Here is a 5,433-nt window from a genome sequence, read left to right as displayed (position 1 = left end):
TACCTAGTAAATAAAGAGCCAAATTACCAAAAAATTAAGATAGACTTACAATCTATTTTATGAAATAGTATATACGATATTTAAAAAACACATATATACTAATAGATCGGCTTTTGTTAATTTCTTAATAGTATTTCTGTACAATACTGTACTTCTTAATAGTATTATATACTTTTAAAGATTATTATAACTTTTAACGATATAGTCGTTTCTGTTTTTAACATGCTTTCAGAGCGAGTATTTTGTTTTATTGCAGTTTTAAGACTTACAAGGGAAATAACTCATATAAGAAAAAAGTTTGAAGTTGTCTTTCTTGTCTTTCTCTCCCTGGTAGATAGATAGATAGATAGATAGATAGATAGATATTATATATATATATATGTATGTATATATATATATATATATATATATATATATATATATATATATATATATATATATATATATATATATATATATGTGTGTGTATATGTATGTATATATATATATATATATATATATATATATATATATATATATATATATATATATATATATATATAATTTGTGATCATTTATATTATTTGTTAATTATGTAGCATATTAGCATATACACGCGCGCATGCATGTGCGTGCGTGTGTTTTATACGACACATTTCATCATGGTTTTTGTCTAACAAATTTCACTCACATAACATTAATCAAATTGAAGCTATAGATAGATGACCTACAATGGTATTTACCGTATACCATTCAGTATTTAATAGTACTGTAAACGGTTAAAATATTAATACCATTTTTCACGATGTAATTCGTTTCAATTTTATCATACGTCCTCTGATCAAGTGTCTAAAAAAGCATTTTAAGGAGAATAAACTATTCGTCTTTTCCGTCCACCATTCCTGAGAGGGAATTGAATGTAGAGTACTCAAGTACCTCCTCTATAGGACCTATCAGAAGCAACCCTCGTTACACTTTCCAACTGGATTCCCAAGCATGACCAACTAAGACAATGGATACTATCTATCTGTGGGTCTCCTGTCCTTTGGCTTGTCTTTCCCCACATTTTAATCACATGCCCGCACCACCGGAGCTGTGATCTCTTAATACGGAGAAGTAGCGACTCAACCTAGGGAGACTCCCAGATTTCCATGTTATGAAACCTGTCAAGTAACGTTACTCCAGATATTCTTTCAAGGAGCCCCATTTTTGGTCTCTTGTATTCACGATCGTACACTTTCGATCATTACACAACATTCAAAGACATAGGTGAAGGCATATAATTGGTACTCCATAGGTTACGACGACAAGTGTTCCAGTTGATCCGATCAATTCGTGAAATTAATATACGAGATAGGCGATACTCTTAATGTAGTTCTCAGAGACATTCAGCGTAACACAGAATGTGATAAGGCTGGCTTTTGAATAACAGATACAAATTATTTTTGCCTTGTCGACTGGAACAACATGAAATAAAGTAACTGGCTCAAGGACAAAACACACCACTATGAATCGAACTCACAACTTGAGGTTCGTGACCCGAATACCCTAACCACTAATCCATGCGCCTTCAATAAGGTACAAAAACTGAATCAAAAATAAGTTTAATTTTTCAAGCCACCTTTCTGAAAGGGAAACAACTCATACTTGTAATCTAAATATTTGGAAGAGTTGTCTTTCTTCTCCAGTGAGTTCATTCTGACTTCGTGTTTCAACGAAGCAGCAACATTTCTCAAGACTTCACGAAAACGATGAAAACATTGAAAGAGTATCCACGAAGGTCAGTGCATTCAGTTGAATAATTTCCTTAATGACTTGATATTATCATTTCGCAGCTAGATTTCACATTTTCTTATGCATTTGTGAAATAACTATGTCACATTTATTTGTTTGAAAGGCATCAATGCTAACATCATTGCAATTGTTTTTTCACTGCGATATAAATATTAAATTTCTTTTTAAAAAAAAGCATATTTCGAGTGGAAAAAATTTGAAAACATCTTACTGGGAAAAAAAACATTATATAAATATGTGTGTGTGTGTGTGTGTGTGTGTGTGTGTGTGTGTGTGTGTGTGTGTGTGTGTGTGTGTGTGTGTGTGTGTGTGTGTGTGTGACGAAGAAAAATTTAAGAATGTCATGCCAATAATGCAATGAAAAATAGTTTTCCAGTTATTTAATATCTTTCGTAGAAATATTCAATAAAAACTTTTTAATGATGTATTTTACGTAAAATAATAATAAATATTAAATGTTTCACTGATAAACCTGATAGAAATAGCTTCGTATCCATATTGACTCTTCTCATATAAAGTGTCGTCTGCTTCTTTGGAATAAATTTTTTGTTGTTGTTTTATTTTTTACTTTTCGTGCTCTTCACATTTTTTATCGTTTATGATGGTTTCTGCCCTCATGTGTTTATACATACATGCATATATATATGTGTATGTATGTATTTTGTCTTTTGGTTTTTTTTGGGGGGGGAGGGGTGTAAATTCTCAGCATATATATATCTATATATATACTTTATTAAAAAACAGCAAAAATATCACAAAAACTATTACTCAGACATTGACGTTCCCGTTCGTCGGACAGTTTTGTATATATATATATATATATATATATATATATATGTACAGTTTTACTTAGAATGTGTGTGTGTGTGTGTGTGTGTGTGTGTGTGTGTGTGTGTGTGTGTGTGTGTGTGTGTGTGTGTGTGTGTCTGTGTGTGTGTCTGTGTGTCTGTGTATATATATATAATGTTTGTATATATTTAGGCATCTATATGTATGTGTGTGCGTGTGAAGGATGTTTTCAAAGATGTCTTGCAAAAAAAATGTTTGATATAGTCCTAATGTCTGAAAAAAATATTTTCTTAAAAATTATTTTCTGTTTTTTTTTTTTTTTGTTTTTTTCTGCTTCGTTAACTTTTGAAATTTTTTTCCGAAACCTTCGCGTCAGTCTGATTTTCTGAGACGTTTCTTTAAATTGTCAATAACTTTTAATGACATTTTTCTACAAATTTATAGATATAGGTATAGATAGATAGATAGATATACATACGTGTAGTGTATATATATATATATATATATATATATATATATATATATATATATATATATATATATATATATATATATATATATATATATATATATGAAGAAGAAGAAGAAAGATGTGTGTGTGTGTGTATGTATAGACGGATGTATATGCATGCACACATACATACATACATACAATACGTATCAAATGTCATAAATTATATGTCTACTTCATGTAAATTATATTTGTATATGTTTGCATATATGGATTTCTTGCCTGTTTACCTGTCGCGTAACTTAAAATGTATACGTTGGCTAACATGGGTAATATCAGGAAATATTGTATAGAATAGTTAAACAAATTTCTTGGTGCTTATATAAAACGGTAAAATTAATACTAATTTTCAGAAGAAAATATATATATTTCACCTTTATATTTGAATTAAATATAACAAAATTTTCATTTGCATAAAAGTACATCCATAACTACTGTCTTTTGTAAAATAATAAAAAATACTGACTTCGTTTTTGTATTTATTATTGGGAAAATGAGTTTCGAAGACACACAAAAAAAAATTGACTATTTTATTGTTAACTTTGTCAGAGAAGCATAAAGTTCGTGTTGGCCATCTTGTCTTTCTGCTGATAAACTGTCGTCTGCTTATTCGATTCTTGTTTCTTTTCGCATTTTTCACCGTTTTTTTTTTTTTTTTTATATTTAATGATATCTATATTGAACACTTCTATCAATAATACACACACACATGTACGTATTCATAAATAATATATATATGTATATATATATGTATATATATATATACCGTAAATCCTTGTGTATAGTCCGCCCTTGAGTATATTACGCAGGGGATTTTTAGTGGGCTGTACCTCTGAAAAACTTATACTTTGTATATAATATGCACCCCTTCTCTAACTTGAGTCAAGGAGGTCTATATAATGTCTTTGGTTTGTAAACATATATACGGTAACGTCCTTTATTATTATTGTATATATATTGCATAGTACAAACGTGTAACTTTTTTGTGCACTTTGTTTTCAGAAAATAAAGAAATAACAGTAATAACGTCAGTGAAAAATAAATATTAAGTAAATTGCTTTTACATATTTATCACAATCAGTTACAAAATCAAAAACATTTATTCAAATCCTTCAAATTCAACATTCATTTTCAGCATCAAATAGCTGTTCCATTTGTTCCTCCGTAAACAAACACTTCCGCGCATGCGTAATACAATAATGGTGATCTTAACTGTTATATGGGACGGGTGCCTATATAGGCTATATAGGCTGGGCCTATATAGCCTATATAGGCACAAGAGTGGCTATATAAGCGCAGTAGTGGCTATATAGCCGCAGGCAGTGCTATATAGGCGCAGGGGTGGCTATATAGGCACAGGGATTCCTATATAGCCTATATAGGTGCAGGGAGTTACCTATATAGCAACTCCTGCATCTATATTAGCTATATAAGGTCCAGGGAAGACAAAAACAAGGATGGTGCAATATCATGATAATATGGTAGATGGGCTAAGAGATCCCAGCAAAGTTCATGTAACCTCGTTCAGGTAGCCAAAGACTCATGTGGTCAGGCATTGTCTTGTTGGAACACCACTCATTTCTTGTTGGCAATCTCCGGCCTCAATTCTTTGATTTTTTTTGGTTCAAATTTGCCAGTTGACGACAGTACACATTAGAATTACTGGTCTGGTCTTGTGGGAGAAGCTCATAAAAAATAATGCCTTTATGGTCCCACCAAACACAAAGCATAGCTTTTTGGGCATGGATATTCATCTTTGGTTGCTGTTTTAGGGGATCCTTATACAAACTCCAGGATCTTTTTCACACTACATTTTCTTACAAAATCCATTTTTCTTCCAAGCTAAACTCTCCAGCTTTAAATTTTGCAAACCATCTTCAAACAGTTGATTCACCTATAACATCTAGTGTTGCTGTTATGAAAGAGTACAATATTCGTCGTCACTACAAAGCAAAACATCTCTCAACACATTCTAAATATTCTGGAAAGTTGCAGTCCAAGAAATTTGAATCTATGAAATGTAGCATGGAATCTCAAAGGAATTTCTTTACTAAAATGTTTGTTGAAAATGAATCTATCACTCGTGTAAACTACAAAATAGTGAATAAGTTGATAGATCGAGAAAAGCAATTTACTGATGGAAATTTTATAAAAGAGTGCATGATGGAAGCAGCAAATGACATGTGTCCTGAAAAAGCTAACATATTTGGCTGTATCAGCCTTTCAACAAGTTCAGTTGTGCAGAGAACAGAAGAACTCTAAGAGAATATACAGTTACAGACACATGAGAAAGCTAAGAAATTTTTGTGGTATTCTCTAGCAATGGATGAGTCTACTGATCTCTCTAGTATGTCACAACT

Source organism: Octopus bimaculoides, chromosome 21, assembly GCF_046866305.1.
Source record: "Octopus bimaculoides isolate indiv1 chromosome 21, ASM4686630v1, whole genome shotgun sequence".
Lineage (NCBI taxonomy): Eukaryota > Metazoa > Mollusca > Cephalopoda > Octopoda > Octopodidae > Octopus > Octopus bimaculoides.
Note: the sequence above shows the minus strand (reverse complement) of the source record.